A 12,804-nucleotide genomic window follows, 5' to 3' on the forward strand; every position below is an offset into this window, starting at 1 on the left:
GCTCCCACTTACACTCATAGGCCGTATCGCAACAGTTAAAATGAAGACTCTCCCACAGATTAATTACCTATTCTCAATGATTCCGACTACTCCGACAGACTATTGGTTCAAAAAACTGGACTCTCTCACCACTCAATTCTACTGGAAAGATAAAAAACCGAGGATAGCACTTACAACACTCCAAAACTCAAAACAGTTAGGCGGACTTGAAGCACCAAATTTCTTGCACTATTACCTGGCAAACCAATTACAGCACTTATATAAATGGACTCAACAACATACATATTCCAACTCATGGCTTGATCTTGAGCAATATCTGTGCTCCCCGAATTCAATCGCAGACCTTCCCTTTTTACCACAGTCAATCAAAAAACTAGATTTCTATAATAATATTACAATTTCAACAACTCTGGCAGCCTGGTGGAAAACCAATAAAATTACAAAATCACTTTTAGCACCATGTAGATACACCCCAATTTGGCACAACCCTGACTTTCGTCTTCACAATGAATCGATCCATTTTCCTAAATGGCAGCAAAAGGGCATCACCCACCTCCACCACATATTTGAAAATCACAAATTTATGCCATTCACCTCAATTATCCAGAAATTTGAGATCGAGAAAGACCAATTTCTTTACTATCAACAGCTTAAATCTTTACTCAAAAGTAAAATAACTTTAACTAATACCTTACAGCCTTCTAAAACCAGCGAACAGTTAATGGAAATATCCAACCACCCAAGAAAACTCATATCTAAACTGTACAGACTCATCACTTCATCTAACCCCACAATTACCCTGCCCAAAGAAAAATGGGATATTGACCTCACGCTACCTTCAAACCCGGATTTATGGACACAGATCTGTAGAAACACCTTCAACATGACTACCAACACCAATTTACAACTCATACAATATAAAACCATCCATAGAACCCACATCACTCAGAGTAAACTATTTAAAATGGGACTATCTGACACAGATATCTGCTCACAGTGCACCTCTGGGAACACAGACACCTATCTCCATGCTACCTGGCTATGCCAGCCCGTTCACTCTCTCTGGACTACAGTAACTAACACACTGTCTTCAATCCTGAACTGCAGAGTACCACTGTCTCCTAAACTCTGTCTTCTAGGAGTTATTTCAGATACCCCCATCCCTCTCAAATATAAAACCTCAGTCCTTGTCTCTCTAGCTCTCGCTAAGAAAATAGTCTTTCAAAACTGGAAATCGAAATCATCTTGTCATATAAACCATTGGACTAATCTAATCACAGAATTCATTTTGACAGAAGAAACCATTGCGCATAAAAATAATAATATATCTGCCTTTAAAGAAACCTGGAAACCATTCATAGTCTCTCTACAAATTCAACAGTTAATGTGAACCAAGTGCATTCCCATTACCCTCTTTCCCACCTTTCACTTCAACCACCCCTATCTTTACCCCCCATAATAACTAATAGACACACTTACAGATATACCAACCCTACACTCATAAATTCTCTCCTGTCTGTCTGTTTGTCTGTTTCTGTCTGTGTGTTTGTCTATGTCTGTCTCTCTCTGTTTGTCTGTCTGTCTCTCTGTTTTTCTGTCTCGATCTATCTGTCTGTTTGTCTATCTGTCTGTTTATGTCTGTCTATGTCTGCCTGTCTGTCTGTCTGTATATGCGTACCCAGCTGGTGTGTACCCCCCCTGAAATCCCCTTTTTTTTTTTTTTTTTTTTTCTCAAATTTTTATTTTTATTTTTTTTCTTCTGTTTGTTAAATCTACATATGAATAAAAATAAAGTTGTCCTCCGAAGTCGGGGTGGTGGTGGCTGGGCTTAAAAAAACAAAAAAAAAACAAGGTCCACTCTCGTGCCCGCGCAGTTGTGGAGCGTGTAATGGGCGTGTAAAAATGGGCGTGTACAGGGCGGGATATGAGGCTGGTTCACGTACGCACATCTGCGGGTGATCTGTGATTTATAAAGGGAACATTTCTTACAGGTGTGCGTACGCACGGTTTTATAAATTGGAATATTTTTTGGCGTATGGCATTTTTGGCTTTTGGGCGCACGTAAACTTTTAGTAGGGATCCTACGCACAGTTTTATAATTGAGACCCCAGGTGTGTACTCTGAGTGTATGTATGAAAACATTAAAGCTTCAGTAAGCAGTGTTTCGAAAGCGGCCATCACTATATGCCTTTGTCTTGTCTTTCAACAGCTTAACTTAAAATGGGGAACCGGAATGAAACACAGGCAAGGAGGCTCTCAGGGATATGAAGCGGCCAGCCGTGCCGTCATCAGCATACCAGACCAAATATGAATGTTTCATATAAACAAAACAAACAAGGACAGAGCATCAACATGACCTTAGACTGATGGCTGTGAGTGTTTCTATGTTTATTTTTGTGTCAGCTTTCTACAGTAGTGCAGAAACCTAAGAATAAGGCAGCTATGTAAGCCTCCATCCTCAGCGAGATCATCAAATCCCAAATAATTAGATCGTCAGAAAATCTTATGCCCGGTAGAGTTGAGTCAAATTCTGGGCAGGTGTGTCATGGCTGTGTTTAAGCTGGGCATTTCCATTTCCTGGGCATAAGTCCCTGCCTTATTTACATCAAAATATTATTGTACTGTTTTCCTTGCATCTACCAATGCAATTTAACAGCCAGCCAAACTCCATCCATAAAGTACAGACAAGTCAGGATTCATCTTAGTCTTTGACCTTTAATAAGATGCCAGGTACATTATGAATTAAGAGTAAAACTGCAAAAAACAGCAAATAAACAACAATCAGAAAAATTAACCAATGACTAAAGAGCATTCATATAAGTATATCTGAAAATAGCCCAAATTAAATCAATGTCATCAATTTTCTTAAATGGGATTATCAGATGACCAAGAAATTGACAACAAATACAAATATTGACTCATACAGAAGTTCTCTTATCAAAGTAGATTAAGATTAACACATTGAACGCTGTCAAACAAAGGCTAGGCTAATAGCTAAAGGCTGTCATCACAAAAATTCCATTAAATCAAAGCTCTGAATAAACGCATCACAATTATATGAAAATATGTATCATCAAGTATTATGTAAAGAAGAATTAACTTACAGATGATGCTTTTACAAACGCAAACCAAAGGATGGCATCTGAAGATTAAGGGGATGACTGCATGGGAAACGTGATCACTTATTCTTTCTGGAGAACTGCCTATCTCAGGCATCATAGGGCATCAAGGCAGGATACACCCTGGACGGAGTGCCAACGCATCGCAGGGCACACACACACACTCATTCACTCACGCAATCACACACTAGGGACAATTTTTTCCAGAGATGCCAATCAACCTACCATGCATGTCTTTGGACCGGGGGAGGAAACCGGAGTACCCGGAGGAAACCCCCGAGGCACAGGGAGAACATGCAAACTCCACACACACAAGGCGGAGGCGGGAATCGAACCCCGACCCTGGAGGTGTGAGGCAAACGTGCTAACCACTAAGCCACCGTGCCCCCCTTCATGAAGTTTCAGTGTAATAAATTTAAACCATTAAACCATATACCGTATATTTTTTTGTTTCAAACAGAACACAACAGCTGTCTCTTTAGTTACAGTCCAGTGTGGCTTTCTGGAAGAAAACTTTGAAGTGCTTCTCCCTTTTGTGAGGTGTAACCGCTATATCGGTTGGAAAAACCACTGTGCCACAGTACCTGCATGTAAACCCAGGCTCAGGAGGGGCCTGTGTACAAAGACTGTACCATGCACACTTCCTAAAGCAAATGCGCTTAAGCAGGTCCTAAGTCAGTACACCCTTGTAAAACACCTAGATCCAGGGATAGATTTGAAAATCACGGGGTCTTTAAATGTAGCTTTCTGGCACAATTCCTTTACCAAACAAGCTTAAAAAATAGTCTTCTCAAGAACTCCAAGATCCAAAGCTGCAAGGGCTTTGCAAAGTTCTTCGGCAATCCCTAGCCAATGATACAAACATACACCACCTCTCTTGAAGCAAACCAATTGCCGAAACCCGGGATCTTTAGATCTTCAGTCTAACACTCTCCCAGCTGAGCTATTTCAGCAACAGGATGCAATGCTGTGAGCATTAGCAACAGGACGCGAGTGTGAGCGTGTGAGTCTCCTTGGGTCCGGTAAGTCTTTCACCCAAGATTCATATCTAGAGGGCATGGGAGCCCCAAACATTGTAAAGCTTTTGTTTTGTTAAGACCCCACAATGCTTTGCAAAGTTCATTGGCACTCTATAGCCTCAGCCTCTTGTTTGAGGTAGGTTTACAAAATTGCTGGTTAGCCTATAATAGGGAACTTAAAGGTAGTTGAAAAAAAAATCTTGTAGGATAATCTTGATTAAAACAACCAGATTTACTTAAATTTACTCCAGTGTAATAAATGGGTTAAAGGGATTGCCTCTGCATGCCCAGACAAGTCAGGCACGGCTGAGATTTGAACCCAGGATCTCCTGTTTACTAGACAGGCGCTTTCACCAACTAAGCCACAGCACCACAGGTTCAAACTATTCTCACATACTATCATCTGTGATGAACATACAAGCTTTTAATCTCATCACTGCAATGATTAGACCCTGAAATTTACAGTGCATTGTTGCTCAGGGGCCATCTTGCTGGCGTAAAGGGGTTAAAGGGATTTCCTCTGCATACCCAGACAAGTCAGGAACTGCTAGGATTTGAACCCAGGATCTCCTGTTTACTAGACAGGCACTTTCACCAACTAAGCCACAGCACCACAGGTCCAAAATACAGTATTGTCCCATACTATAATCTGTGATGAACATACAAGCCTTTAATCTCATCACTGCATTGACTTAGACCAGAGGTCACTAACAGGCGGACCGCGGTCCGGGTCCGGACCCAGAAGCTGTCTAATACGGACCCGGACCTACGGCCAAAACAAAAGGTTATGCTTTAAAACTTGACGAAGCGCTTCTATTTTCATAGGCGCAGCTTTTGCAATCTTTACGGTAAAGGTAGTGGAAACGCACAGACCAATTGCATGCGAGTTAAGCCATCCCACGTGATACCACTCAGCCAATCAAGTCCGTGCATTCCTGAAGTAAACACTGCGACTTAACAGTGCAAGACAGATGAGAGAGAATTAGAGTAAAGTTACACATGAAAGAAAGATAGCGATACATGTAGAAAACAAAGGGAGAGAAACAGATGAGTGAGACGGAGAAAGGGAGAGAAACAGACGAGTGATACGGAGAAAGGGAGAGAAACAGACGAGTGAGACGGAGAAAGGGAGAGAAACAGACGAGTGAGACGGAGAAAGGGAGAGAAACAGACGAGTGAGACGGAGAAAGGGAGAGAAACAGACGAGTGAAACGGAGAAAGGGAAAGAAACAGACGAGTGAGACGGAGAAAGAGAGAAACAGACGAGTGAGACGGAGAAAGAGAGGGAAACAGACGAGTGAGACGGAGAAAGGGAGAGAAACAGACGAGTGAGACGGAGAAAGGGAGAGAAACAGACGAGTGAGACGGAGAAAGGGAGAGACAGACGAGTGAGACGGAGAAAGGGAGAGACAGACGAGTGAGACGGAGAAAGGGAGAGACAGACGAGTGAGACGGAGAAAGGGAGAGACAGACGAGTGAGACGGAGAAAGAGAGAAACAGATGAGTGAGACGGAGAAAGAGAGGGAAACAGACGAGTGAGACGGAGAAAGAGAGAGAAACAGACGAGTGAGACGGAGAAAGGGGAGAAAGGGAGAGAAACAGACGAGTGAGACGGAGAAAGGGAGAGAAACAGACGAGTGAGACGGAGAAAGGGAGAAACAGACGAGTGAGACGGAGAAAGAGAGAGAAACAGACGAGTGATACGGAGAAAGGGAGAATAAAGAACAAATGGCGCTCTCCAAAAAAAGAAAAGTGGACAGCGAAAATAGAGCATTTAATCCAGAATGGACAGATTAATTTCTGTTCACACTTCCCACTAAACCAGTGTGTCTCATATGTTCAGAAACCGTGGCACTTATTAAAAGTGACAATGTGAAACGCCATTATGAGACAAAACATAAAGGTTTTGAACAAACATATCCACTCTAATCTGAAGACAGCGTCCCTGAGACAGCTTTCCCAGGTCTGAGGGAAGTAGCCCTATACATCCTGACCATGTTTGGCTCTACATACAACTGCGAGGCAGTTTTCTCTACAATGAACATAATCCAAACTAAATATGGTTCCAGGGTCACTAATGAGCACCTCCACATGTGTATGAGAACGGCCCTGACTCCATTCAAGCCCAGGTTTAACCCTAACCCAAGCCAAGCTAGAGCTCAGTTCTCTCCCTGAGATATCAAAGGGAAAGTTAAGCACTTTATTTAAACATACACAATTTTCACATTTTATTTATTTTCTCTTATATTGAAATGTAGCCCTACTTTATTTAATGAGAGAACATTATACATATCTACAATCATACATATTTTCAGTTCTATGTTACGTGACAATAAATATTATCAAAAAGTTTTTGAATTGTACTGAATTTATTTGATTTGACAGGTATTGATTGCTTGCAGATGTTGATACAACTACTAGGCTTCATAAATATATATCACACAAACTAGTGAGACATTATGATCTTCTGGACCTTTGCTTCAAGAAACTTTCTCTTACTGGACCTCTTTACATTTTAGTTGAATACCTCTGACTTAGACCATGAAATTTACGTTGTTGCTCAGGGGCAATCTTGCTGGCATAAAGGGATTTCCTATGCTTACACATACAAGTCAGGCACTGCTGGGATTTGAACTCAGGATCTCCTGTTTACTAGACAGGCGTTTTCACCAGCTAAGCCACAGCACCACAGGTCCCAAACTGCCTCCCATACTATCATCTGTGATTGACATGCAAGTGCCTAGGATACTGACACACACACACACACACACACACACACACACACACACACACACACACACACATATATATAATAAAAAATACTTTACAGATATGAAAATAAAAATGTACATTTTTACCTCTGAATGGAGCCAACTGCTCATCCACTGTCACTTCAGGTCCAGGGTAGTAGAGCTACAGCAGGTGCTCCATTCACTTCTCTTAGAACTCTCTTATGGCAGCCAGTTTGTCTATCACTCATCTTGCTGTAAAACTGTAACATTCTTGAAAAAGTGAGAAAGACCTTCAGAAACACTCCGGCATGAAAATTGCTCTCTTCCACTCTCTGTATCCCAGAGACTACATCTACACCTGAGGATCTATACACACCAGCTAGGATTAGCAGCCCTGATAGAATACATAGGCTGGTGTAATGACCATAACAAATGCTGAGACAATGTACTGGACATGGGAAACAGCATATCTTGTTGTCCCTGGGGTCATCATCATGACATTTTCTGCCACTATTCTACCCTGGTTTTCATATGGTAAAGTAGACTATAATATTTTGCTGTTCTTTGACCTAAAAAGTTTCTTTGTCAGCTTGGGGGATTTCTTCTTCATCTGAAGATGAGGAATAACTTACTGGATTGTACTCTTCTCCATCTTCTTCCTCCAGGACAGCTGAAGTAATCAGATCTGCAATTTCTTGGGCACTGAAACAAACACTCATGACTTCGGCAAAACAACAGCAAGGGTACTGCAATGTACAGCACCTATATAATCATTCCATTTTAGTAAATAATGCTTTCTATACATGTTTATTTTGTGTGACATTATTTTTATTTTGCCTGAGCTTGAGTCATGTGTGGGGTGAAGAGAGATGAGAGAGATAAAAGAGACAGAGATCAGTAGCACACAACCTTAGTTTCTTATTGTGTTAGAGAGTGTGTGTACATGCGCAACAATATGTGTTATATATGTTTCTCAAAAAGCTAAGACTAAATTAAATGCAATTTAGCTGTCAAGACTAACGCTGACAACAATGACATTACACAGACAGGGAAATTAACAAGGAATATAATTCACTAATTAATGTAGTATTCACTTTAAAAAAAAATAGAATTTCACATTTAATTAGCCCACAAACTATAGTGAGTTTTTCCAACAAAATGGAGACTGTCAGTCTCTTGACAACTCGCCTTCTGGTTCAGAAGTGACAATCCAAGCTTTAATGTGATACTGAAGATCTAATCATGACACCAAGAAAGTGTGACTCTGTTATTCCGCTAGGGGGCAGAATAATGCTATTACTACTTTCACTCTGTGACTAGAAATTTTACTAAAAGGTGAATAATTATAAGGTATGACTTCATGAGTTTTTTAATTTGTGTATTTAAAATTATGGGTGTTCTGCTCCAAGTTTACTTGTCACTTGTATTGTATGTATAGTTATGTAGTTTTGGTGCCCCCTAGGGGCAGTTCTCCAGAAAAAATAAGTGATCACATTTCTCATGCGGTCAGCTCCTTAATCTTCGATGCCATCCTTTGTTTTGCGTTTGTAAAAGCATCATCTGTAAGTTAATTCTTCTTTACATAATACTTGATGATACATATTTTCATATATTTGTGATAAGTTTATTCAGAGCTTTGATTTAATGGAATTTTTGTGATGACAGCCTTTAGCTATTAGCCTAGCCTTTGTTTGACAGCATTCAATGTGTTAATCTTAATCTACTTTGATAAGATAACTTCTGTATGACAGAGATGGGGGACTCATATAACTTGTTTCGAGTCAGACTTAAGTCACAAATTTGAGACTTGAGACTTGCTTGACAAATATTAAAAAAAGACTCGACTTGACTTTGACTTGACATTCATGACTTGAGACTTGACTCGGACTTGAGTTAAATGACTCGAAATAACTTAAATCTAAGTTAAAATAACTTAAATAAAACTTAAACTTTAAATCTCTTTTTAAATGCACGCAAGAGCGTAATCTAACCACGTGACGCAGCAGGCAAGCAGAGGGAGCGCGCACACTAACTAATAAACCTTAACAGTCGTGACGAAACATGGAAGGCGCTACACCAAAAATTATTAAGTTCGGGTACTGGGATTTTGTGCAGGATGAGAAGAGAAGAACAGCAGTATGCGACCACATCGCTCACAATTGAATGACAAAGTTCTATCAAATAAATTTTTTGCAAGTGCAATGTAGTGTAAATGGTTTGTCACTGTTTATGTGGAAATGTCAGCTTTTTTGCAATAGCACTTATAATTGGTCTTCAGTGTTAGGCTTTGAGTGAAAAGTGTATGGATCGTTTATGGGGATGCACATATATATAAAAAACATAAATATAAATATAAAAATAAAAAACTTCAGAGTTGCAAGCACAGCCATATTCTTGTCTCGCATGCACATGCACACACATTCAATTTAAAGGGATAGTTCACCCAAAAATAAAAAAAATTCTTTCATAATTTTCTCACCCTCATGATGTTACAAACCTGTATAAATGTCTTTGTCGCTGATGAACATGGAGGAAGATATTTTAAGGAATGTTTGTAACCAAACCATTGACGAGCCCCATTCACTTCCATAGTATTCTTTTTTCCCACTATGGAAGTGAATGGGGCTCATGAATGGTTTGGTTACAAACAGTCCTCAAAATATCTACATGTGTGTTCATCAAAACAAAGACATTTATACAGGTTTGTAACATCATGAGGCTGAGAAAATGATAACAGAATTTTCATTTTTAGGTGAACTATACCTTTAATTAATAAATTACCCTCACTCCAATCATCTCTCTCTCTCTCTCTCTCTCTCTCTCTCTCTCTCTCTCTCCCCAATAGTTAATTCACTTCAAGGTTTGTGGGATTCAATAATTTACGTTTTTTGGTTGACGTGATTGATTGTTGTTGTTATTCTGTTGTTAATAAGGAAGGATCTAATTTAAGGATGTGTTCATGTCCCATTAAAAGGGAATGCCTGTTCAAAAAATGCCGTTTGGTTGCAAAGAAACCATTGTACTTTTTTATACTGTATATATACTTTTCCATGGCCTTCTGCCATGTTTGAGGCATGTTGAAACTTTGCATGCTTTTATGTTGGCCTTATTTCAGTTACATTTACATCTTAGGCTTTGTAGTTTTGATTTGTTTTAATTTTTAGATTTTTATTGTATTTACAACTCACCTGTATGTGGCGACCTTTTAAAAATAAATGCATATAATCATTTTTGTTGCAAATAAAACTCTCATAGTCCATAAATACTGTAGATTTAACTTTGTTTAATATATACATTTAGTTAAATCATCAAACATCTGTATGACTTGCAGTGACTTGCTTGACTCAAGCTACGACTTGACTTGCTTGACATACTGTAAAGCAGTGACTTGACTTGACTTGACTCTCACAAAAAATGACTCGGACTTGCTTGAGGTTAAGACTTGAGACTTACTTGTGACTTGCACATGTGTGACTTACTCCCACCTCTGCTGTTTGAGTCAATATTTGTATGTGTTGTCAATTTCTTGGTCATCTGATAATCCCATTTCAGAAAATTGATGACTGATTTAATTTGGGCTATTTTCAGATATACTTACATGAATGCTCTTTAGTCATTGGTTAATTTTTCTGATTGTTGTTTATTTGCTGTTTTTTGCAGTTTTACTCTTAATTCATAATGTACCTGGCATCTTATTAAAGGTCAAAGACTAAGATGAATACTGACTCGTCTGTACTATGGATGGCTGGCTGTTAAGTTACATTGGTAGATGCAAGGAGAACAGTACAGTAAAAAGATGGTAATCCTACAAGCAAATCAAGTTACATGGCAGAAGATTGCAGTCACATTTGTACCATGAACCACGGCAAGAAGCTTACAGCCTCTGCAGAGGAAAACGCAGAGGAAACCATGAGCACAGCAGACCGAGCTTCTGAGGCGAGCTCAAAACGCTCTCATTCATTACAATCATCACGATCGTCACAATCATCAAGAATGTCAGCTAGTATGGCAGCAGCCACTGCATGGGCTCAAGCAGAAGCGGCAAGAACTCGTGTACTGTTTGTAAAGAAAGAAAATGCAATCAAACTGGACAAGATTAAATTAAAAATGTCCCACAAACTGGACAAAGCCAAAATGGAGGCAGATTTGGAGGTGCTCCAACATAAAAAAAAACAAGCGGCTGCTCTGGCCCAGGCAGACGTGTTAGAAGCAGCTGTAGCATCAATTGAGGATAGTATTTCAAGTGCTAGCTTCTCTGTGTCTTCACATAGCGCACCAAAGACTATGTTGAACTGTAAAGTGGGGTGAAACTAAATAAGCCAAAAGAAACAGACATTCAGAATTCAAATTGCAGCAACAAACTGTACCCTGAGACCTCAGACCCCAACTGTTCTGCTCATAGTCTCATTAAAATGAATTGTGAACAGGATGCCTTCACTGAACTGCCATCTCAGCCGCTTGATCAGTCATTTAGAGATGAAGTTAAACAGGAAACATATAATCCTCATGCATCATCTTTCTCTCCGAGGACACCTATCCCAGCATGGCCACATTCAGTTCTGTTTCACCAGCCAGAATCCTCAGGTATGTTAAACTTAGCAAAATATTTAGCACGTCGTGAGCTTGTAAATACAAGTCTCGTCAAGTTTGATGACAGACCTGAGGGTTTGGGTTTGGGCCTGACAGCCGGTGAAGAGCTGGACCTGCTTATTAGATGGCTCGGCAAAGAATCATCTGACCATGTGAAAAGGTTACGGTCAGTTTATGTCAGTGATCCCAAGGCAGCGCTACAAGATGCCTGGGAAAGATTAATGGAATGTTACGGTGCACCAGAGATAATTGAAAATGCACTTCTGCAAAGGCTGAAAAAATTTCTCAGAGATCTTAATAAGGACTTTATCAAGTTAAAAGAGTTAAGCGATCTCCTGACTGAACAACAGGCGGCTAAGCAAGATGGCTATCTGCCTGGCCTAACATATCTGGATACTGCTAGAGGAATAAATCCCATAGTGGAAAAGCTACCATACTTCCTTCAAGAGAAATGGCTCTCTCATGGGATGAAATATAAAGAACAGTATAAGGCCACCTTTCCTCCTTTCTCCAAAATACAATTGTTAACTTCGTCTGTTACGAGGCAAAGGCCAAAAATGATCCAAGCTTCATAATTGCTGGTCCTCCTATAAGTGAGAAATTCTTGAGCAAACAAACACAGAGAATGCCTATTTCTGTTCATAAAATTGACGTCTCTCAAAAGGCCTACCACAGTAAGGACTCGAGCACCAGTGACAAAAACCCTATGATGTGCCTGTGGGTTGATGTGCCTGTGGGTTTCTCTAAGTGAGTGAAGAAACAATAGTGATAATAGTAAATAATATTGAGTAATTAATCTTCAAAAAATCAGTCTGAGTTATGCAACTTTGTCTTGATCATGTAAAGGCTAACAATATTATGTTCTCTTCTCTATGACAGGTGACTCCATGGCAGATTCAATAGAGCCACTTTTCACTCAAAGTTGTAGATGAAGGTGATGATGTTACTCTGTCCTGCAGCTACAAAGACTTCAGTGGTACTGTAGAGAATCTGCACTGGTACAGACAATATTTAAAATCTAAACCAGAGTTCCTTATTTACATTTATCCACATGGACTTACAAGTAAGCCAGTCCCACGTCTGTCTCCTGAAGTTGATGAAAATAATAAAGAAGTGGATCTGATCATCACCTCTGCTGCTGTATCAGACTTTGCTCTATACTACTGTGCTCTGGTGCCCACAGTGACAGGAAATCCTTTTTATTATACTATAAGAATTACAAATGGTTTGTAAGGTTTCTAATCCTCTCTTTCTCTCTCTTAGGAAAAGCTGAACCAATCATAATTACATATTTAATATATTTATAGTAGTATTTATAAAAAAAAGTACAAATGTCTCAGCAAA

The 12,804-nt window shown here is 39.7% G+C and overlaps 3 non-coding genes across 3 annotated transcripts; all 3 read right to left on the reverse strand.

Moving 5' to 3' along the window:
• Window positions 1–4,436: 4,436 nt before the first annotated feature.
• Window positions 4,437–4,510, reverse strand: trnat-agu (transfer RNA threonine (anticodon AGU)). The gene has a single exon. It is a non-coding gene; the product is annotated as a tRNA-Thr (tRNA).
• Window positions 4,511–4,677: 167 nt separating this feature from the next.
• On the reverse strand, window positions 4,678–4,751 carry trnat-agu (transfer RNA threonine (anticodon AGU)). The gene has a single exon. It is a non-coding gene; the product is annotated as a tRNA-Thr (tRNA).
• A 2,001-nt stretch (window positions 4,752–6,752) lies between these two features.
• On the reverse strand, window positions 6,753–6,826 carry trnat-agu (transfer RNA threonine (anticodon AGU)). Its single transcript has one exon. It is a non-coding gene; the product is annotated as a tRNA-Thr (tRNA).
• Window positions 6,827–12,804: the final 5,978 nt, after the last annotated feature.

The sequence above is a fragment of the Tachysurus vachellii genome, chromosome 8 (genome assembly GCF_030014155.1).
Source record: "Tachysurus vachellii isolate PV-2020 chromosome 8, HZAU_Pvac_v1, whole genome shotgun sequence".
Lineage (NCBI taxonomy): Eukaryota > Metazoa > Chordata > Actinopteri > Siluriformes > Bagridae > Tachysurus > Tachysurus vachellii.